General features: G+C 54.8%; 43 non-coding genes and 1 pseudogene across 43 annotated transcripts; all 44 read right to left on the reverse strand.

The window, feature by feature from the left end:
• Window positions 1-3,439: 3,439 nt before the first annotated feature.
• Window positions 3,440-3,557, reverse strand: LOC133894191 (5S ribosomal RNA). The gene has a single exon (XR_009905004.1). It is a non-coding gene; the product is annotated as a 5S ribosomal RNA (ribosomal RNA).
• A 219-nt stretch (window positions 3,558-3,776) lies between these two features.
• Window positions 3,777-3,895, reverse strand: LOC133894154 (5S ribosomal RNA). The gene has a single exon (XR_009904972.1). It is a non-coding gene; the product is annotated as a 5S ribosomal RNA (ribosomal RNA).
• Window positions 3,896-4,113: 218 nt separating this feature from the next.
• On the reverse strand, window positions 4,114-4,232 carry LOC133894179 (5S ribosomal RNA). The gene has a single exon (XR_009904993.1). It is a non-coding gene; the product is annotated as a 5S ribosomal RNA (ribosomal RNA).
• A 216-nt stretch (window positions 4,233-4,448) lies between these two features.
• Window positions 4,449-4,567, reverse strand: LOC133893998 (5S ribosomal RNA). Its single transcript, XR_009904820.1, has one exon. It is a non-coding gene; the product is annotated as a 5S ribosomal RNA (ribosomal RNA).
• A 218-nt stretch (window positions 4,568-4,785) lies between these two features.
• Window positions 4,786-4,904, reverse strand: LOC133894055 (5S ribosomal RNA). Its single transcript, XR_009904873.1, has one exon. It is a non-coding gene; the product is annotated as a 5S ribosomal RNA (ribosomal RNA).
• A 325-nt stretch (window positions 4,905-5,229) lies between these two features.
• LOC133894114 (5S ribosomal RNA) lies at window positions 5,230-5,348 on the reverse strand. The gene has a single exon (XR_009904931.1). It is a non-coding gene; the product is annotated as a 5S ribosomal RNA (ribosomal RNA).
• A 206-nt stretch (window positions 5,349-5,554) lies between these two features.
• Window positions 5,555-5,673, reverse strand: LOC133894141 (5S ribosomal RNA). Its single transcript, XR_009904958.1, has one exon. It is a non-coding gene; the product is annotated as a 5S ribosomal RNA (ribosomal RNA).
• Window positions 5,674-5,900: 227 nt separating this feature from the next.
• On the reverse strand, window positions 5,901-6,019 carry LOC133894010 (5S ribosomal RNA). Its single transcript, XR_009904831.1, has one exon. It is a non-coding gene; the product is annotated as a 5S ribosomal RNA (ribosomal RNA).
• A 214-nt stretch (window positions 6,020-6,233) lies between these two features.
• LOC133894042 (5S ribosomal RNA) lies at window positions 6,234-6,352 on the reverse strand. The gene has a single exon (XR_009904861.1). It is a non-coding gene; the product is annotated as a 5S ribosomal RNA (ribosomal RNA).
• A 204-nt stretch (window positions 6,353-6,556) lies between these two features.
• Window positions 6,557-6,675, reverse strand: LOC133893849 (5S ribosomal RNA). The gene has a single exon (XR_009904680.1). It is a non-coding gene; the product is annotated as a 5S ribosomal RNA (ribosomal RNA).
• A 206-nt stretch (window positions 6,676-6,881) lies between these two features.
• Window positions 6,882-7,000, reverse strand: LOC133893999 (5S ribosomal RNA). The gene has a single exon (XR_009904821.1). It is a non-coding gene; the product is annotated as a 5S ribosomal RNA (ribosomal RNA).
• Window positions 7,001-7,218: 218 nt separating this feature from the next.
• LOC133894056 (5S ribosomal RNA) lies at window positions 7,219-7,337 on the reverse strand. The gene has a single exon (XR_009904874.1). It is a non-coding gene; the product is annotated as a 5S ribosomal RNA (ribosomal RNA).
• Window positions 7,338-7,662: 325 nt separating this feature from the next.
• LOC133894115 (5S ribosomal RNA) lies at window positions 7,663-7,781 on the reverse strand. Its single transcript, XR_009904932.1, has one exon. It is a non-coding gene; the product is annotated as a 5S ribosomal RNA (ribosomal RNA).
• A 206-nt stretch (window positions 7,782-7,987) lies between these two features.
• Window positions 7,988-8,106, reverse strand: LOC133894143 (5S ribosomal RNA). The gene has a single exon (XR_009904960.1). It is a non-coding gene; the product is annotated as a 5S ribosomal RNA (ribosomal RNA).
• Window positions 8,107-8,333: 227 nt separating this feature from the next.
• LOC133894192 (5S ribosomal RNA) lies at window positions 8,334-8,439 on the reverse strand (annotated as a pseudogene).
• A 218-nt stretch (window positions 8,440-8,657) lies between these two features.
• On the reverse strand, window positions 8,658-8,776 carry LOC133894054 (5S ribosomal RNA). The gene has a single exon (XR_009904872.1). It is a non-coding gene; the product is annotated as a 5S ribosomal RNA (ribosomal RNA).
• A 217-nt stretch (window positions 8,777-8,993) lies between these two features.
• Window positions 8,994-9,112, reverse strand: LOC133894057 (5S ribosomal RNA). The gene has a single exon (XR_009904875.1). It is a non-coding gene; the product is annotated as a 5S ribosomal RNA (ribosomal RNA).
• Window positions 9,113-9,437: 325 nt separating this feature from the next.
• On the reverse strand, window positions 9,438-9,556 carry LOC133894156 (5S ribosomal RNA). Its single transcript, XR_009904974.1, has one exon. It is a non-coding gene; the product is annotated as a 5S ribosomal RNA (ribosomal RNA).
• Window positions 9,557-9,762: 206 nt separating this feature from the next.
• LOC133894144 (5S ribosomal RNA) lies at window positions 9,763-9,881 on the reverse strand. Its single transcript, XR_009904962.1, has one exon. It is a non-coding gene; the product is annotated as a 5S ribosomal RNA (ribosomal RNA).
• Window positions 9,882-10,108: 227 nt separating this feature from the next.
• LOC133894187 (5S ribosomal RNA) lies at window positions 10,109-10,227 on the reverse strand. Its single transcript, XR_009905000.1, has one exon. It is a non-coding gene; the product is annotated as a 5S ribosomal RNA (ribosomal RNA).
• Window positions 10,228-10,441: 214 nt separating this feature from the next.
• LOC133894124 (5S ribosomal RNA) lies at window positions 10,442-10,560 on the reverse strand. Its single transcript, XR_009904941.1, has one exon. It is a non-coding gene; the product is annotated as a 5S ribosomal RNA (ribosomal RNA).
• A 214-nt stretch (window positions 10,561-10,774) lies between these two features.
• On the reverse strand, window positions 10,775-10,893 carry LOC133894093 (5S ribosomal RNA). Its single transcript, XR_009904910.1, has one exon. It is a non-coding gene; the product is annotated as a 5S ribosomal RNA (ribosomal RNA).
• Window positions 10,894-11,097: 204 nt separating this feature from the next.
• Window positions 11,098-11,216, reverse strand: LOC133893931 (5S ribosomal RNA). The gene has a single exon (XR_009904757.1). It is a non-coding gene; the product is annotated as a 5S ribosomal RNA (ribosomal RNA).
• Window positions 11,217-11,430: 214 nt separating this feature from the next.
• On the reverse strand, window positions 11,431-11,549 carry LOC133893919 (5S ribosomal RNA). The gene has a single exon (XR_009904746.1). It is a non-coding gene; the product is annotated as a 5S ribosomal RNA (ribosomal RNA).
• A 215-nt stretch (window positions 11,550-11,764) lies between these two features.
• Window positions 11,765-11,883, reverse strand: LOC133894135 (5S ribosomal RNA). Its single transcript, XR_009904952.1, has one exon. It is a non-coding gene; the product is annotated as a 5S ribosomal RNA (ribosomal RNA).
• A 214-nt stretch (window positions 11,884-12,097) lies between these two features.
• On the reverse strand, window positions 12,098-12,216 carry LOC133894197 (5S ribosomal RNA). The gene has a single exon (XR_009905007.1). It is a non-coding gene; the product is annotated as a 5S ribosomal RNA (ribosomal RNA).
• Window positions 12,217-12,430: 214 nt separating this feature from the next.
• LOC133894148 (5S ribosomal RNA) lies at window positions 12,431-12,549 on the reverse strand. The gene has a single exon (XR_009904966.1). It is a non-coding gene; the product is annotated as a 5S ribosomal RNA (ribosomal RNA).
• Window positions 12,550-12,763: 214 nt separating this feature from the next.
• Window positions 12,764-12,882, reverse strand: LOC133894208 (5S ribosomal RNA). Its single transcript, XR_009905017.1, has one exon. It is a non-coding gene; the product is annotated as a 5S ribosomal RNA (ribosomal RNA).
• A 214-nt stretch (window positions 12,883-13,096) lies between these two features.
• On the reverse strand, window positions 13,097-13,215 carry LOC133894188 (5S ribosomal RNA). Its single transcript, XR_009905001.1, has one exon. It is a non-coding gene; the product is annotated as a 5S ribosomal RNA (ribosomal RNA).
• A 214-nt stretch (window positions 13,216-13,429) lies between these two features.
• Window positions 13,430-13,548, reverse strand: LOC133894219 (5S ribosomal RNA). Its single transcript, XR_009905028.1, has one exon. It is a non-coding gene; the product is annotated as a 5S ribosomal RNA (ribosomal RNA).
• A 214-nt stretch (window positions 13,549-13,762) lies between these two features.
• LOC133894181 (5S ribosomal RNA) lies at window positions 13,763-13,881 on the reverse strand. The gene has a single exon (XR_009904994.1). It is a non-coding gene; the product is annotated as a 5S ribosomal RNA (ribosomal RNA).
• A 204-nt stretch (window positions 13,882-14,085) lies between these two features.
• On the reverse strand, window positions 14,086-14,204 carry LOC133894231 (5S ribosomal RNA). Its single transcript, XR_009905039.1, has one exon. It is a non-coding gene; the product is annotated as a 5S ribosomal RNA (ribosomal RNA).
• Window positions 14,205-14,418: 214 nt separating this feature from the next.
• Window positions 14,419-14,537, reverse strand: LOC133894163 (5S ribosomal RNA). The gene has a single exon (XR_009904980.1). It is a non-coding gene; the product is annotated as a 5S ribosomal RNA (ribosomal RNA).
• Window positions 14,538-14,751: 214 nt separating this feature from the next.
• LOC133894235 (5S ribosomal RNA) lies at window positions 14,752-14,870 on the reverse strand. Its single transcript, XR_009905043.1, has one exon. It is a non-coding gene; the product is annotated as a 5S ribosomal RNA (ribosomal RNA).
• Window positions 14,871-15,085: 215 nt separating this feature from the next.
• LOC133894176 (5S ribosomal RNA) lies at window positions 15,086-15,204 on the reverse strand. The gene has a single exon (XR_009904990.1). It is a non-coding gene; the product is annotated as a 5S ribosomal RNA (ribosomal RNA).
• Window positions 15,205-15,416: 212 nt separating this feature from the next.
• On the reverse strand, window positions 15,417-15,535 carry LOC133893888 (5S ribosomal RNA). The gene has a single exon (XR_009904717.1). It is a non-coding gene; the product is annotated as a 5S ribosomal RNA (ribosomal RNA).
• A 213-nt stretch (window positions 15,536-15,748) lies between these two features.
• LOC133894000 (5S ribosomal RNA) lies at window positions 15,749-15,867 on the reverse strand. Its single transcript, XR_009904822.1, has one exon. It is a non-coding gene; the product is annotated as a 5S ribosomal RNA (ribosomal RNA).
• Window positions 15,868-16,082: 215 nt separating this feature from the next.
• Window positions 16,083-16,201, reverse strand: LOC133894158 (5S ribosomal RNA). The gene has a single exon (XR_009904975.1). It is a non-coding gene; the product is annotated as a 5S ribosomal RNA (ribosomal RNA).
• A 214-nt stretch (window positions 16,202-16,415) lies between these two features.
• On the reverse strand, window positions 16,416-16,534 carry LOC133894165 (5S ribosomal RNA). The gene has a single exon (XR_009904982.1). It is a non-coding gene; the product is annotated as a 5S ribosomal RNA (ribosomal RNA).
• A 216-nt stretch (window positions 16,535-16,750) lies between these two features.
• Window positions 16,751-16,869, reverse strand: LOC133893939 (5S ribosomal RNA). Its single transcript, XR_009904765.1, has one exon. It is a non-coding gene; the product is annotated as a 5S ribosomal RNA (ribosomal RNA).
• A 210-nt stretch (window positions 16,870-17,079) lies between these two features.
• Window positions 17,080-17,198, reverse strand: LOC133894236 (5S ribosomal RNA). The gene has a single exon (XR_009905044.1). It is a non-coding gene; the product is annotated as a 5S ribosomal RNA (ribosomal RNA).
• Window positions 17,199-17,412: 214 nt separating this feature from the next.
• On the reverse strand, window positions 17,413-17,531 carry LOC133894085 (5S ribosomal RNA). The gene has a single exon (XR_009904902.1). It is a non-coding gene; the product is annotated as a 5S ribosomal RNA (ribosomal RNA).
• A 210-nt stretch (window positions 17,532-17,741) lies between these two features.
• LOC133894237 (5S ribosomal RNA) lies at window positions 17,742-17,860 on the reverse strand. The gene has a single exon (XR_009905045.1). It is a non-coding gene; the product is annotated as a 5S ribosomal RNA (ribosomal RNA).
• Window positions 17,861-18,043: 183 nt separating this feature from the next.
• On the reverse strand, window positions 18,044-18,161 carry LOC133894169 (5S ribosomal RNA). The gene has a single exon (XR_009904986.1). It is a non-coding gene; the product is annotated as a 5S ribosomal RNA (ribosomal RNA).
• Between the last annotated feature and the right edge of the window lie 39 nt (window positions 18,162-18,200).

Genomic DNA, 18,200 nt, shown 5'->3' on the forward strand with positions numbered 1-18,200 from the left:
ACGTCATAGGTGAAGTAACAAAAGCAATACTTTATTTATTTAAACGTTCACCTCATACAATAAAAGACTTTACCTAAGCAAAACTCAAAATTTAACCTAAACGACATCATCTAAACGACGGCAGCGGAAATGAAAGCATTGGCGACCAAGACTCCACAGGCACCGACTGGAAGATACGCTCCTTAGAACACCAGGTCGTCGTCTTGAAAATCCTCAAAGTCTTCCACTGAGCAGCATATGTTTTTGGTAGGAGAAAGCAAGGGTGAGCACATAATGTACTCAGCAAGTGTGGGAAAATAATGGCATGCAGGCTTATATCAAGAGTAGGCTGACACAAGGTATTATTTGCGTAAATACGAGTAATGAAAACACATTTGGACTCAAAAGCATTAGACATATATTAAATGAATGTAACCCAACAATCCATCATCTAGTATACAAGGCTCCCTACCCTGCATACCACAACTGTCTTGTGCTCCCCGCACTAAGACCAAGACCACAACATCTAGTACTCCCTGTACCAGAATCAAAACCAAACCACCACCTAATCATGTGAGGATCCAAGTCTCTCATATCCGTGAGCACGGCTGTTATAACAGTTTTACACTCTGCAGAGGTTGTCCAACTTTACCCACGAGTTAGTGAATTCCATGTTGCCGTGTTTGCAAGACACTTAACACACGCCAGTGGTGTGTCGCCAAGAATCACTGTATGACACTTTCCACTAACCAGAGACTAATCCAGTGCATGTCTGCCCACTAGGTTTCACCGCCAGGCTTTACGCAAGCAACAGCTCCTACCCAGAAGCCCCCTTTTGTGCTGACCCAACACACACTGGACAGACTCTAATCAGTATGTCACACTTTACCCATATCAGCCTCGTGGTTGGTACGTTACTTCTTGGGTTGTCGCTCCACGAACCGGTCCTTACTTAGGTTACTTGAGCAAACACTAAACCAGCATCATAACCATGATAACCATCAAAACCACTTTGCTCAAGGCCTAAGGTTCCATGTTGCTAAAACATTATCATATTAATCATCATTATTGCATATGTTCATTAGTCAAAATTATGACACTTCCCAATATCCCAAAAGCAATGCTAAGCAATCTACCCATAAAAGACTCCTAACCATAAGCCATCTAGGTTCCAAGGGATGATAAGGGAAAATCTAGGGAAAACCCTAACATAGGAGATTACCCATCATATTGACAGACATTGCATGCAGTTTTGTAAAACGAAACATTTAAAAACATAGGTTCAATATGATCAAGGACACTTGCCTTCTCCTTGCTGCTGCTCAGTGTATTCTTGCTCCTGGTCTTGATGTTCTTCAAATTGATCCGGGACGTTATCGGCTAATCGCACAATTACCGGCAAACAAGCAAACAAGATACACTAAGAACAGAGTATAAAGCAAAAGAACAACGATATAAAAACTTGCTACCAAGAAAGAGCACTGAAAAACGAATCCATCGACGCAAGAATCGCTTAAATCGGAGTTACGATGGAAAAGTTAGGGCTAAAACAAGTCTAGGGTTAAATCTGGAAAAAGAAAAGGACTTAAATTGAATTATCAGAAAGTCCAGGGACCTTTTTTGTAAAAATAGAGGGACCAAAATGTAATTATGAAAAAGTATAAGGACCTAACTGTAAAAAGACATGGCTCTTTTTGTTATTTCAGAAAAGTTCAGGGGCTAAATTGCAAAATTACCAATTAAAGGATTTATCAGCAATTATTTTTAGATTGAAAAACCTCTTTTATGACGTGGCTGCTGACTGGTTGGACACATAGGCAAGACGGTTGAGATGGCAGCTGAGGTGGCAGGGTGACGTGGCAAAACAGCTGAGTGGGTTTAAGTGTAAACACGTGGCGTTACGCTATTGGTTTCTGAAGGGGTACGATTTAGATCTAATCTCGACCGTTGAGGACAGATCCGACGGCACGAAAAAGATCGGGCGGCCGGAGGGGAAGAACAGGGCGGCGCCGAGGGGTTCACGGCGGCGCACGGCTGGATATCTCGCCGGAATCGACTAGGGCTCGCCGGCGGCGACGACGAGCGGCGCAAAAGGTTCAGGGAAGCGCGGGGAATCCGTTTTGAGGCTTACCTCGGGCTTGGCGGCACAGAAAGGCGATCGACGACGGAAGGGGCGGCGGCTGCCTCGGGAACTCATCGGAGAGGGTGCTCCAGCAGCGCAGGGGTCAAGGCGACGGCGGGGGAAGCTTCAGCAAGGGCAGGCGCGTGCAATGGTGGGCTGGGGCTGCGTGGTTTGGCTCTGGAACAGCGTGGCGGCGAGGGCGGACGAAGCGGCGGCGATGGCGGCTCGGCGAGCTTCAAATTCGACGACTAGGGCTCGGGTCTCGGCGATTTGCAGATGAGATGAGTTCGGGGAGGGGGCGAGCATATATATAGGCGGCTCGGAGGTCTCGGGGCACCGCAGGACTCTAAGGCGGCGTCAGTTTCTCGCTCGGATTCGGCGGCGCGGAGGAGTCCTTCTCGGAGACGACGGATCTGACCGGCGAGTCCCACCTGGCAGTGGCACATGTGAAGACGGAGTCTGCGCTGGCGTCTTCGGCTGGCGCGCGGGTGCACGGCGCGGGTGGCTCGGGCGCGCGACGCGGGACGCTGGGCCGGAGCAGGGGCACGGCCCAGGCGGGAAGGAAGGCCGGGTAGCTGGGCCGGGGCTGAGGTGCTGGGCCGAAAATGCAAGAGACAGCCCGAGAGAGGTTTTAACTTTTTTCTTTTCTTAAGAATTCAAATCCAAACTCAAATTCAAAAATCCAGGCAAAATCTCTTCAAATAAATTCATCAAAAATTCAAATAAAATATTATTTGCCTAATTCAGCATGAATGCAAAATATTCACTTATATCATATGTCATTTTCTTTTTTTTCATATAAAATAGGGTTTTCTCTCTTTTAAGATAAAATAAATAAATTCATTTGAACTTTAATAACTATTAAGAAAAATTTGGAATTAGAAAAAAAATTAGGGTGTTACAAACCTACCCCCTTGGAATGAATCTCGCCCTCGAGATTCACCTGGAACAGAGAAGAGATGAGGAAACTCCGCTTTCAGATCTTCTTCCCTTTCCCAAGTTGCTTCGTCTTCCGAGTGGTGACTCCATTGTACTTGCACAATGGGATTACCTTGGTTCTGGTTACTCTTTCCGATTTTTCAAGAATCTTCTCAGGGTATTCTATATAGGAGAGATCTTCCTGAACGCTAATTCTTCCATAGGTAATTGCTTTCTGGTACTCGAAGACACTTCTTCAACTGGGAGACATGAAAAACATCATGCACATCTGACAGCTGAGGTGGTAATTCTAACTAATAAGCCACTTCTCCCCTTTTATCCAATATCTTGAAAGGTCCGATAAATCTTGGTGATAACTTTCCTTTAATCTTAAATCTTCGGAGACCCCTCATTGGCGAGACCTTAAGATAGACGACTTCCCAGGAGGTCACCCATCCTAGTACTACTCTCGCCCAAGCACACTTAACTTCGGAGTTCTGATGGGATCCGGTGCTTTAGTGCTGGTATGATCGCATCCGACATACTATGCCTCCTCCTCCCCCTTATGCACGCCATCCATGCCGCCTCCCCCGCCCGCTCCCCGGCGCGTGTGGGCCCCACGGCCTGCCGCGCGGTGTCGCCCCGCTTCCAGGTGCACCGCCGAACTCGAGCCGCGATCCGGTTGCGCAAAAAAAAAGGTTAGAAATAAAATGAATACAACGAGGCGGATGAACGCGAGGAAAATTAAGCAAAAAGGGGAATGCAACACGAGGACTTCCCAGGAGGTCACCCATCCTAGTACTACTCTCGCCCAAGCACACTTAACTTCGGAGTTCTAATCGGATCCGGTGCTTTAATGCTGGTATAATCGCATCCGACATACTCTGCCTCCTCCTCCCCCTTATGCACGCATTCCGCGCCGCCTCCCCCGCCCGCTCCCAGGCGCGCGTGGGCCCCACGTCCTGCGGCGTGGTGTCGCCCCGCTTCCCGGTGCACCGCCGAACTCGAGCCGCCATCCGGTTGCGCAAGAAAAAACTTAGAAATAAAATGAATTCAACGAGGCGGATGAACGCGAGGAAAATTAAGCAAAAAGGGGAATGCAACACGAGGACTTCCCTAGAGGTCACCCATCCTAATACTACTCTCGCCCAAGCCCGCTTAACTTCGGAGTTCTGATGGGATCCGGTGCTTTAGTGCTGCTATGATCGCATCCGACATACTCTGCCTCCTCCTCCCCCTTATGCACGCCTTCCGCGCCACCTCCCCCGCCCGCTCCCCGGCGCGTGGGCCCCACGTCCTGCCGCGCGGTGTCGCCCCGCTTCCCGGTGCACCGCCGAACTCGAGCCGCCATCCGGTTGCGCAAAAAAAAAGTTACAAATAAAATGAATTCAACAAGGCGGATGAACGCGAGGAAAATTAAGCAAAAAGGAGAATGCAACACGAGGACTTCCCAGGAGGTCACCCATCCTAGTACTACTCTCGCCCAAGCACGCTTAACTTCGGAGTTCAGATGGGATCCGATGCTTTAGTGCTGGTATGATCGCATCCGACATACTATGCCTCCTCCTCCCCCTTATGCACGCCTTCCACGCCGCCTCCCCCGCCCGCTCCCCGGCGCGCGTGGGCCCCACGGCCTGCCGCGCGGTGTCGCCCCGCTTCCAGGTGCACCGCCGAACTCGAGCCGCGATCCAGTTGCGCAAAACAAAAGTTAGAAATAAAATGAATACAACGAGGCGGATGAACGCGAGGAAAATTAAGCAAAAAGGGGAATGCAACACGAGGTCTTCCCAGGAGGTCACCCATCCTAGTACTACTCTCGCCCAAGCACACTTAACTTCGGAGTTCTAATGGGACCCGGTGCTTTAGTGCTGGTATGATCGCATCCAACATACTCTGCCTCCTCCTCCCCGTTATGCACGCCTTCCGCGCCGCCTCCCCTGCCCGCTCCCGGTGCTTTAGTTCTGATGGGATCCGGTGCTTTAGTGCTGGTATGATCGCATCCGACATACTCTGCCTCCTCCTCCCCCTTATGCACGCCTTCCGCGTAGGCCTCCCCGGCGCGGGTGGGCCCCACGTCCTGCCGCGCGGTGTCGCCCTGCTTCCCGGTGCATCGCCGAACTCGAGCCGCCATCCGGTTGCGCAAAAAAAAAAGTTACAAATAAAATGAATTCTACGAGGCGGATGAACGCGAGGAAAATTAAGCAAAAAGGGGAATGCAACACGAGGACTTCCGAGGAGGTCACCCATCCTAGTACTACTCTCGCCCAAGCACGCTTAACTTCGGAGTTCTAATGGGATCCGGTGCTTTAGAGCTGGTATGATCGCATCCGACATACTCTGCCTCCTCCTCCCCCTTATGCACGCCCTCCTCGCCGCCTCCCCGGTGCGCGTGGGCCCCACGTCCAGCCGCGCGGTGTCGCCCCGCTTCCCGGTGCACCGCCGAACTCGAGCCGCCATACGGTTGCGCAAAAAAAAAGTTACAAATAAAATGAATTCAACGAGGCGGATGAACGCGAGGAAAATTAAGCAAAAAGGGGAATGCAACAAGAGGACTTCCCAGGAGGTCACCCATCCTAGTACTACTCTCGCCCAAGCACGTTTAACTTCGGAGTTCTGATGGGATCCAGTGCTTTAGTGCTGGTATGATCGCATCCGACATACTATGCCTCCTCCTCGCCCTTATGCACGCCTTCCACGCCGCCTCCCCCGCCTGCTCCCCGGCGCGCGTGGGCCCCACGTCCTGCCGCGCGGTGTCGCCCCGCTTCCCGGTGCACCGCCGAACTCGAGCCGCCATCCGGTTGCGCAAAAAAAAAAGAAAAAAAGTTACAAATAAAATGAATTCAACGAGGCGGATGAACGCGAGGAAAATTAAGCAAAAAGGGGAATGCAACACGAGAACTTCCCAGGAGGTCACCCATCCTAGTACTACTCTCGCCCAAGCACGCTTAACTTCGGAGTTCTGATGGGATCCGGTGCTTTAGTGCTGGTATGATCGCATCCGACATACTCTGCCTCCTCCTCCCCCTTATGCACGCCTTCCGCGCCGCCTCCCCGGCGCGCGTGGGCCCCACGTCCTGCCGCGCGGTGTCGCCCCGCTTCCCGGTGCACCGCCGAACTCGAGCCGCCATCCGGTTGCGCAAAAAAAAAGAAAAAAAGTTACAAATAAAATGAATTCAACGAGGCGGATGAACGCGAGGAAAATTAAGCAAAAAGGGGAATGCAACACGAGGACTTCCCAGGAGGTCACCCATCCTAGTACTACTCTCGCCCAAGCACGCTTAACTTCGGAGTTCTGATGGGATCCGGTGCTTTAGTGCTCGTATGATCGCATCCGACATACTCTGCCTCCTCCTCCCCCTTATGCACGCCTTCTGCGCCGCCTCCCCAGCGCGCGTGGGCCCCACGTCCTGCCGCGCGGTGTCGCCCCGCTTCCCGGTGCACCGCCGAACTCGAGCCGCCATCCGGTTGCGCAAAAAAAAAGAAAAAAAGTTACAAATAAAATGAATTCAACGAGGCGGAGAAAATTAAGCAAAAAGGGGAATGCAACACGAGGACTTCCCAGGAGGTCACCCATCCTAGTACTACTCTCGCCCAAGCACACTTAACTTCGGAGTTCTGATGGGATCCGGTGCTTTAGTGCTGGTATGATCGCATCCGACATACTCTGCCTCCTCCTCCCCCTTATGCACGCCTTCCGCGCCGCCTCCCCGGCGCGCATGGGCCCCACGTCCTGCCGCGCGGTGTCGCCCCGCTTCCCGGTGCACCGCCGAACTCGAGCCGCCATCCGGTTGCGCAAAAAAAAAGTTACAAATAAAATGAATTCAACGAGGCGGATGAACGCGAGGAAAATTAAGCAAAAAGGAGAATGCAACACGAGGACTTCCCAGGAGGTCACCCATCCTAGTACTACTCTCGCCCAAGCACGCTTAACTTCGGAGTTCAGATGGGATCCGATGCTTTAGTGCTGGTATGATCGCATCCGACATACTATGCCTCCTCCTCCCCCTTATGCACGCCTTCCACGCCGCCTCCCCCGCCCGCTCCCCGGCGCGCGTGGGCCCCACGGCCTGCCGCGCGGTGTCGCCCCGCTTCCAGGTGCACCGCCGAACTCGAGCCGCGATCCAGTTGCGCAAAACAAAAGTTAGAAATAAAATGAATACAACGAGGCGGATGAACGCGAGGAAAATTAAGCAAAAAGGGGAATGCAACACGAGGTCTTCCCAGGAGGTCACCCATCCTAGTACTACTCTCGCCCAAGCACACTTAACTTCGGAGTTCTAATGGGACCCGGTGCTTTAGTGCTGGTATGATCGCATCCAACATACTCTGCCTCCTCCTCCCCGTTATGCACGCCTTCCGCGCCGCCTCCCCTGCCCGCTCCCGGTGCTTTAGTTCTGATGGGATCCGGTGCTTTAGTGCTGGTATGATCGCATCTGACATACTCTGCCTCCTCCTCCCCCTTATGCACGCCTTCCGCGTAGGCCTCCCCGGCGCGCGTGGGCCCCACGTCCTGCCGCGCGGTGTCGCCCTGCTTCCCGGTGCATCGCCGAACTCGAGCCGCCATCCGGTTGCGCAAAAAAAAAAGTTACAAATAAAATGAATTCTACGAGGCGGATGAACGCGAGGAAAATTAAGCAAAAAGGGGAATGCAACACGAGGACTTCCGAGGAGGTCACCCATCCTAGTACTACTCTCGCCCAAGCACGCTTAACTTCGGAGTTCTAATGGGATCCGGTGCTTTAGAGCTGGTATGATCGCATCCGACATACTCTGCCTCCTCCTCCCCTTTATGCACGCCCTCCTCGCCGCCTCCCCGGTGCGCGTGGGCCCCACGTCCAGCCGCGCGATGTCGCCCCGCTTCCCGGTGCACCGCCGAACTCGAGCCGCCATACGGTTGCGCAAAAAACAAGTTACAAATAAAATGAATTCAACGAGGCGGATGAACGCGAGGAAAATTAAGCAAAAAGGGGAATGCAACAAGAGGACTTCCCAGGAGGTCACCCATCCTAGTACTACTCTCGCCCAAGCACGTTTAACTTCGGAGTTCTGATGGGATCCAGTGCTTTAGTGCTGGTATGATCGCATCCGACATACTATGCCTCCTCCTCGCCCTTATGCACGCCTTCCACGCCGCCTCCCCCGCCTGCTCCCCGGCGCGCGTGGGCCCCACGTCCTGCCGCGCGGTGTCGCCCCGCTTCCCGGTGCACCGCCGAACTCGAGCCGCCATCCGGTTGCGCAAAAAAAAAAGAAAAAAAGTTACAAATAAAATGAATTCAACGAGGCGGATGAACGCGAGGAAAATTAAGCAAAAAGGGGAATGCAACACGAGGTCACCCATCCTAGTACTACTCTCGCCCAAGCACGCTTAACTTCGGAGTTCTGATGGGATCCGGTACTTTAGTGCTGGTATAATCGCATCCGACATACTCTGCCTCCTCCTCCCCCTTATGCACGCATTCCGCGCCGCCTCCCCCGCCCGCTCCCAGGCGCGCGTGGGCCCCACGTCCTGCCGCGTGGTGTCGCCCCGCTTCCCGGTGCACCGCCGAACTCGAGCCGCCATCCGGTTGCGCAAAAAAAAAGTTACAAATAAAATGAATTCAACGAGGCGGATGAACGCGAGGAAAATTAAGCAAAAAGGAGAATGCAACACGAGGAATTCCCAGGAGGTCACCCATCCTAGTACTACTCTCGCCCAAGCACGCTTAACTTCGGAGTTCTAATGGGATCCGATGCTTTAGTGCTGGTATGATCGCATCCGACATACCATGCCTCCTCCTCCCCCTTATGCACGCCTTCCACGCCGCCTCCCCCGCCCGCTCCCCGGCGCGTGGGCCCCACGGCCTGCCGCGCGGTGTCGCCCCGCTTCCAGGTGCACCGCCGAACTCGAGCCGCGATCCAGTTGCGCAAAAAAAAAAGTTAGAAATAAAATGAATACAACGAGGCGGATGAACGCGAGGAAAATTAAGCAAAAAGGGGAATGCAACACGAGGTCTTCCCAGGAGGTCACCCATCCTAGTACTACTCTCGCCCAAGCACACTTAACTTCGGAGTTCTAATGGGACCCGGTGCTTTAGTGCTGGTATGATCGCATCCAACATACTCTGCCTCCTCCTCCCCGTTATGCACGCCTTCCACGCCGCCTCCCCTGCCCGCTCCCGGTGCTTTAGTTCTGATGGGATCCGGTGCTTTAGTGCTGGTATGATCGCATCCGACATACTCTTCCTCCTCCTCCCCCTTATGCACGCCTTCCGCGTAGGCCTCCCCAGCGCGCGTGGGCCCCACGTCCTGCCGCGCGGTGTCGCCCTGCTTCCCGGTGCATCGCCGAACTCGAGCCGCCATCCGGTTGCGCAAAAAAAAAAGTTACAAATAAAATGAATTCTACGAGGCGGATGAACGCGAGGAAAATTAAGCAAAAAGGGGAATGCATCACGAGGACTTCCGAGGAGGTCACCCATCCTAGTACTACTCTCGCCCAAGCACGCTTAACTTCGGAGTTCTAATGGGATCCGGTGCTTTAGAGCTGGTATGATCGCATCCGACATACTCTGCCTCCTCCTCCCCCTTATGCACGCCCTCCTCGCCGCCTCCCCGGTGCGCGTGGGCCCCACGTCCAGCCGCGCGGTGTCGCCCCGCTTCCCGGTGCACCGCCGAACTCGAGCCGCCATACGGTTGCGCAAAAAAAAAGTTACAAATAAAATGAATTCAACGAGGCGGATGAACGCGAGGAAAATTAAGCAAAAAGGGGAATGCAACAAGAGGACTTCCCAGGAGGTCACCCATCCTAGTACTACTCTCGCCCAAGCACGTTTAACTTCGGAGTTCTGATGGGATCCAGTGCTTTAGTGCTGGTATGATCGCATCCGACATACTATGCCTCCTCCTCGCCCTTATGCACGCCTTCCACGCCGCCTCCCCCGCCTGCTCCCCGGCGCACGTGGGCCCCACGTCCTGCCGCGCGGTGTCGCCCCGCTTCCCGGTGCACCGCCGAACTCGAGCCGCCATCCGGTTGCGCAAAAAAAAAAGAAAAAAAGTTACAAATAAAATGAATTCAACGAGGCGGATGAACGCGAGGAAAATTAAGCAAAAAGGGGAATGCAACACGAGGACTTCCCAGGAGGTCACCCATCCTAGTACTACTCTCGCCCAAGCACGCTTAACTTCGGAGTTCTGATGGGATCCGGTGCTTTAGTGCTGGTATGATCGCATCCGACATACTCTGCCTCCTCCTCCCCCTTATGCACGCCTTCCGCGCCGCCTCCCCGGCGCGCGTGGGCCCCACGTCCTGCCGCGCGGTGTCGCCCCGCTTCCCGGTGCACCGCCGAACTCGAGCCGCCATCCGGTTGCGCAAAAAAAAAGAAAAAAAGTTACAAATAAAATGAATTCAACGAGGCGGATGAACACGAGGAAAATTAAGCAAAAAGGGGAATGCAACACGACGACTTCCCAGGAGGTCACCCATCCTAGTACTACTCTCGCCCAAGCACGCTTAACTTCGGAGTTCTGATGGGATCCGGTGCTTTAGTGCTGATATGATCGCATCCGACATACTCTGCCTCCTCCTCCCCCTTAGGCACGCCTTCCGCGCCGCCTCCCCGGCGCGCGTGGGCCCCACGTCCTGCCGCGCGGTGTCGCCCCGCTTCCCGGTGCAACGCCGAACTCGAGCCGCCATCCGGTTGCGCAAAAAAAAAGAAAAAAAGTTACAAATAAAATGAATTCAACGAGGCGGATGAACGCGAGGAAAATTAAGCAAAAAGGGGAATGCAACACGACGACTTCCCAGGAGGTCACCCATCCTAGTACTACTCTCGCCCAAGCACGCTTAACTTCGGAGTTCTGATGGGATCCGGTGCTTTAGTGCTGGTATGACCGCATCCGACATACTCTGCCTCCTCCTCCCCCTTATGCACGCCTTCCGCGCCGCCTCCCCGGCGCGCGGGGGCCCCACGTCCTGCCGCGCGGTGTCGCCCCTTTTCCCGGTGCACCGCCGAACTCGAGCCGCCATCCGGTTGCGCAAAAAAAAAGAAAAAAAGTTACAAATAAAATGAATTCAACGAGGCGGAGAAAATTAATCAAAAAGGGGAATGCAACACGAGGACTTCCCAGGAGGTCAACCATCCTAGTACTACTCTCGCCCAAGCACGCTTAACTTCGGAGTTCTGATGGGATCCGGTGCTTTAGTGCTGGTATGATCGCATCCGACATACTCTGCCTCCTCCTCCCCCTTAAGCACGCCTTCCGCGCCGCCTCCACGGCGCGCGTGGGCCCCACGTCCTGCCGCGCGGTGTTGCCCCGCTTCCTGGTGCCCCGCCGAACTCGAGCCGCCATCCGGTTGCGCAAAAAAAAAGAAAAAAAGTTACAACTAAAATGAATTCAACGAGGCGGATGAACGCGAGGAAAATTAAGCAAAAAGGGGAATGCAACACGAGGACTTCCCAGGAGGTCACCCATCCTAGTACTACTCTCGCCCAAGCACGCTTAACTTCGGAGTTCTGATGGGATCCGGTGCTTTAGTGCTGGTACGATCGCATCCGACATACTCTGCCTCCTCCTCCCCCTTATGCACGCCTTCCGCGCCGCTTCCCCGGCGCGCGTGGGCCCCACGTCCTGCCGCGCGGTGTCGCCCCGCTTCCCGGTGCACCGCCGAACTCGAGCCGCCGTCCGGTTGCGCAAAAAAAAAAGAAAAAAAGTTACAAATAAAATGAATTCAACGAGGCGGATGAACGCGAGGAAAATTAAGCAAAAAGGGGAATGCAACACGAGGACTTTCTAGGAGGTCACCCATCCTAGTACTACTCTCGCCCAAGCACGCTTAACTTCGGAGTTCTGATGGGATCCGGTGCTTTAGTGCTGGTGTGATCGCATCCGACTTACTCTGCCTCCCCCTCCCCCTTATGAACGCCTTCCGCGCCGCCTCCCCGGCGCGCGTGGGCCCCACGTCCTGCCGCGCGGTATCGCTCCGCTTCCCGGTGCACCGCCGAACTCGAGCCGCCATCCGGTTGAGCAAAAAAAAATAAAAAAAGTTACAAATAAAATGAATTCAACGAGGCGGATGAACGCGAGGAAAATTAAGCAAAAAGGGGAATGCAACACGAGGACTTCCCAGGAGGTCACCCATCCTAGTACTACTCTCGCCCAAGCACGCTTAACTTCGGAGTTCTGATGGGATCCGGTGCTTTAGTGCTGGTATGATCGCATCCGACATACTCTGCCTCCTCCTCCCCCTTAAGCACGCCTTCCGCGCCGCCTCATCGGCGCGCGTGCGCCCCACGTCCTGCCGCGCGGTGTCGCCCCGCTTCCTAGTGCACCGCCGAACTCGAGCCGCCATCCGGTTGCGCAAAAAAAAAGAAAAAAAGTTACAAATAAAATGAATTCAACGAGGCGGATGAACGCGAGGAAAATTAAGCAAAAAGAGGAATGCAACACGAGGACTTCCCAGGAGGTCACCCATCCTAGTACTACTCTCGCCCAAGCACGCTTAACTTCGGAGTTCTGATGGGATACGGTGCTTTAGTGCTGGTATGATCCCATCCGACATAGTCTGCCTCCTCCTCCCCCTTATGCACGCCTTCCGCGCCGCCTCCCCGGCGCGCGTGGGCCCCACGTCTTGCCGCGCGGTGTCGCCCCGCTTCCCGGGGCACCGCCGAACTCGAGCCGCCATCCGGTTGCGCAAAAAAAAAGAAAAAAAGTTACAAATAAAATGAATTCAACGAGGCGGATGAACGCGAGGAAAATTAAGCAAAAAGGGGAATGCAACACGAGGACTTCCCAGGAGGTCACCCATCCTAGTACTACTCTCGCCCAAGCACGCTTAACTTCGGAGTTCTGATGGGATCCGGTGCTTTAGTGCTGGTATGATCGCATCCGACATACTCTGCCTCCTCCTCCCCCTTAGGCACGCCTTCCGCGCCGCCTCCCCGGCGCGCGTGGGCCCCACGTCCTGCCGCGCGTTGTCGCCCCGCTTCCCGGTGCAACGCCGAACTCGAGCCGCCATCCGGTTGCGCAAAAAAAAAGAAAAAAAGTTACAAATAAAATGAATTCAACGAGGCGGATGAACGCGAGGAAAATTAAGCAAAAAGGGGAATGCAACACGAGGACTTCCCAGGAGGTCACCGATCCTAGTACTACTCTAGCCCAAGCACGCTTAACTTCGGAGTTCTGATGGGATACGGTGCTTTAGTGCTGGTATGATCCCATCCGACATAGTCTGCCTCCTCCTCCCCCTTATGCACGCCTTCCGCGCCGCCTCCCCGGCGCGCGTGGGCCCCACGTCTTGCCGCGCGGTGTCGCCCCGCTTCCCGGGGCACCGCCGAACTCGAGCCGCCATCCGGTTGCGCAAAAAAAAAGAAAAAAAGTTACAAATAAAATGAATTCAACGAGGCGGATGAACGCGAGGAAAATTAAGCAAAAAGGGGAATGCAACACGAGGACTTCCCAGGAGGTCACCCATCCTAGTACTACTCTCGCCCAAGCACGCTTAACTTCGGAGTTCTGATGGGATCCGGTGCTTTAGTGCTGGTATGATCGCATCCGACATACTTTGCCTCCTCCTCCCCCTTAGGCACGCCTTCCGCGCCGCCTCCCCGGCGCGCGTGGGCCCCACGTCCTGCCGCGCGTTATCGCCCCGCTTCCCGGTGCAACGCCGAACTCGAGCCGCCATCCGGTTGCGCAAAAAAAAAGAAAAAAAGTTACAAATAAAATGAATTCAACGAGGCGGATGAACGCGAGGAAAATTAAGCAAAGAGGGGAATGCAACACGACGACTTCCCAGGATGTCACCCATCCTAGTACTACTCTCGCCAAAGCACGCTTAACTTCGGAGTTCTGATGGGATCCGGTGCTTTAGTGCTGGTATGATCGCATCCGACATACTCTGCCTCCTCCTCCCCCTTATGCACGCCTTCCGCGCCGCCTCCCCGGCGCGCGGGGGCCCCACGTCCTGCCGCGCGGTGTCGCCCCTTTTCCCGGTGCACCGCCGAACTCGAGCCGCCATCCGGTTGCGCAAAAAAAAAGAAAAAAAGTTACAAATAAAATGAATTCAACGAGGCGGAGAAAATTAAGCAAAAAGGGGAATGCAACACGAGGACTTCCCAGGAGGTCACCCATCCTAGTACTACTCTCGCCCAAGCACGCTTAACTTCGGAGTTCTGATGGGATCCGGTGCTTTAGTGCTGGTATGATCGCATCCGACATACTCTGCCTCCTCCTCCCCCTTATGCACACCTTCCGCGCCGCCTCCCCGGCGCGCGTGGGCCCCACGTCCTGCCGCGCGGTGTCGCCCCGCTTCCCGGTGCACCGCCGAACTCGAGCCGCCATCCGGTTGCGCAAAAAAAAAGAAAAAAAGTTACAAAGAAAATGAATTCAACGAGGCGGATGAACGCGAGGAAAATTAAGCAAAAAGGGGAATGCAACACGAGGACTTCCCAGGAGGTCACCGATCCTAGTACTACTCTCGCCCAAGCACGCTTAACTTCGGAGTTCTGATGGGATCCGGTGCTTTAGTGCTTGTATGATCGCATCCGACATACTCTACCTCCTCCTCCCCCTTATGCACGCCTTCCGCGCCGCCTCCCGGGCGCGCGTGGGCCCCACGTCCTGCCGCGCGGTGTCGCCCCGCTTCCCGGTGCACCGCCGAACTCGAGCAGCCATCCGGTTGCTCAAAAAAAAAGAAAAAAAGTTACAAATAAAATGAATTCAACGAGGCGGACGAACGCGAGGAAAATTAAGCAAAAAGGGGAATGCAACACGAGGACTTCCCAGGAGGTCACCCATCCTAGTACTACTCTCGCCCAAGCACGCTTAACTTCGGAGTTCTGATGGGATCCGGTGCTTTAGTGCTGGTATGATCGCATCCGACATACTCTGCCTCCTCCTCCCCCTTATGCACGCCTTCCGCGCCGCCTCCCCGGCGCGCGTGGGCCCCACGTCCTGCCGCGCGGTGTCGCCCCGCTTCCCGGTGCACCGCCGAACTCGAGCCGCCATCCGGTTGCGCAAAAAAAAAAGAAAAAAAGTTACAAATAAAATGAATTCAACGAGGCGGACGAACGCGAGGAAAATTAAGCAAAAAGGATAATGCAACGCGAGGACTTCCAAGGAGGTCACCCATCCTAGTACTACTCTGGCCCAAGCACGCTTAACTTCGGAGTTCTGATGGGATCCGGTGCTTTAGTGCTGGTATGATCGCATCCGACATACTCTGCCTCCTCCTCCCCCTTATGCACGCCTTCCACGCCGCCTCCCCGGCGCGCGTGGGCCCCACGTCCTGCCGCGCGGTGTCGCCCCGCTTCCCGGTGCACCGCCGAACTCGAGCAGCCATCCGGTTGCGCAAAAAAAAAAAAAAAGTTACAAATAAAATGAATTCAACGAGGCGGACGAACGCGGGGAAAATTAAGCAAAAAGGGGAATGCAACACGAGGACTTCCCAGGAGGTCACCCATCCTAGTACTACTCTCGCCCAAGCACGCTTGACTTCGGAGTTCTGATGGGATCCGGTGCTTTAGTGCTGGTATGATCGCATCCGACATACTCTGCCTCCTCCTCCCCCTTATGCACGCCTTCCGCGCCGCCTCCCCGGCGCGCGTGGGCCCCACGTCCTGTCGCGCGGTGTCGCCCCGCTTCCCGGTGCACCGCCGAACTCGAGCCGCCATCCGGTTGCGCAAAAAAAAAGTAAAAAGTTACAAATAAAATGAATTCAACGAGGCGGATGAACGCGAGGAAAATTAAGCAAAAAGGGGAATGCAACACGAGGACTACCCAGGAGGTCACCCATCCTAGTACTACTCTCGCCCAAGCACGCTTAACTTCGGAGTTCTGATGGGATCCGGTGCTTTAGTGCTGGTATGATCGCATCCGACATACTCTGCCTCCTCCTCCCCCTTATGCACGCCTTCCGCGCCGCCTCCCCGGCGCGCGTGGGCCCCACGTCCTGCCGCGCGGTGTCGCCCCGCTTCCCGGTGCACCGCCGAACTCGAGCCGCCATCCGGTTGCGCAAAAAAAAAAGAAAAAAAGTTACAAATAAAATGAATTCAACGAGGCGGACGAACGCGAGGAAAATTAAGCAAAAAGGATAATGCAACGCGAGGACTTCCCAGGAGGTCACCCATCCTAGTACTACTCTGGCCCAAGCACGCTTAACTTCGGAGTTCTGATGGGATCCGGTGCTTTAGTGCTGGTATGATCGCATCCGACATACTCTGCCTCCTCCTCCCCCTTATGCACGCCTTCCGCGCCGCCTCCCCGGCGCGCGTGGGCCCCACGTCCTGCCGCGCGGTGTCGCCCCGCTTCCCGGTGCACCGCCGAACTCGAGCCGCCATCCGGTTGCGCAAAAAAAAAGAAAAAAAGTTACAAAGAAAATGAATTCAACGAGGCGGATGAACGCGAGGAAAATTAAGCAAAAAGGGGAATGCAACACGAGGACTTCCCAGGAGGTCACCGATCCTAGTACTACTCTCGCCCAAGCACGCTTAACTTCGGAGTTCTGATGGGATCCGGTGCTTTAGTGCTTGTATGATCGCATCCGACATACTCTGCCTCCTCCTCCCCCTTATGCACGCCTCCCGCGCCGCCTCCCCGGCGCGCGTGGGCCCCACGTCCTGCCGCGCGGTGTCGCCCCGCTTCCCGGTGCACCGCCGAACTCGAGCCGCCATCCGGTTGTGCAAAAAAAAAAAGAAAAAAAGTTACAAATAAAATGAATTCAACGAGGCGGATGAACGCGAGGAAAATTAAGCAAAAAGGTGAATGCAACACGAGGACTTCCCAGGAGGTCACCCATCCTAGTACTACTCTCGCCCAAGCACGCTTAACTTCGGAGTTCTGATGGGATCCGGAGCTTTAGTGCTGGTATGATCGCATCCGACATACTCTGCCTCCTCCTCCCCCTTATGCACGCCTTCCGCGCCGCCTCCCCGGCGCGCGTGGGCCCCACGTCCTGCCGCGCGGTGTCGCCCCGCTTCCCGGTGCACCGCCGAACTCGAGCCGGTTGCGCAAAAAAAAAAAAGAAAAAAAGTTACAAATAAAATGAATTCAACGAGGCGGATGAACGCGAGGAAAATTAAGCAAAAAGGGGAATGCAACACGAGGACTTCCCAGGAGGTCACCCATCCTAGTACTACTCTCGCCCAAGCACGCTTAACTTCGGAGTTCTGATGGGATCCGGTGCTTTAGTGCTGGTATGATCGCATCCGACATACTCTGCCTCCTCCTCCCCCTTATGCACGCCTTCCGCGCCGCCTCCCCGGCGCGCGTGGGCCCCACGTCCTGCCGCGCGGTGTCGCCCCGCTTCCCGGTGCACCGCCGAACTCGAGCCGCCATCCGGTTGCGCAAAAAAAAAGAAAAAAAGTTACAAATAAAATGAATTCAACGAGGCGGATGAACACGAGGAAAATTAAGCAAAAAGGGGAATGCAACACAAGGACTACCCAGGAGGTCACCCATCCTAGTACTACTCTCGCCCAAGCACGCTTAACTTCGGAGTTCTGATGGGATCCGGTGCTTTAGTGCTGGTATGATCGCATCCGACATACTCTGCCTCCTCCTCCCCCTTATGCACGCCTTCCGCGCCGCCTCCCCAGCGCGCGTGGGCCCCACGTCCTGCCGCGCGGTGTCGCCCCGCTTCCCGGTGCACCGCCGAACTCGAGCCGCCATCCGGTTGCGCAAAAAAAAAAAAAGTTACAAATAAAATGAATTCAACGAGGCGGATGAACGCGAGGAAAATTAAGCAAAAAGGGGAATGCAACACGAGGACTTCCCAGGAGGTCACCCATCCTAGTACTACTCTCGCCCAAGCACGCTTAACTTCGGAGTTCTGATGGGATCCGGTGCTTTAGTGCTGGTATGATCGCATCCGACATACTCTGCCTCCTCCTCCCCCTTATGCACGCCTTCCGCGCCGCCTCCCCGGCGCGCGTGGGCCCCACGTCCGGCCGCGCGGTGTCGCCCCGCTTCCCGGTGCACCGCCGAACTCGAGCCTTCATCCGGTTGCGCAAAAAAAAAAGAAAAAAAGTTACAAATAAAATGAATTCAACGTGGCGGATGAACGCGAGGACTTCCCAGGAGGTCACCCATCCTAGTACTACTCTCGCCCAAGCACGCTTAACTTCGGAGTTCTGATGGGATCCGGTGCTTTAGTGCTGGTATGATCGCATCCGACATACTCTGCCTCCTCCTCCCCCTTATGCACGCCTTC

The sequence above is a fragment of the Phragmites australis genome, chromosome 15 (assembly GCF_958298935.1).
Source record: "Phragmites australis chromosome 15, lpPhrAust1.1, whole genome shotgun sequence".
NCBI lineage: Eukaryota > Viridiplantae > Streptophyta > Magnoliopsida > Poales > Poaceae > Phragmites > Phragmites australis.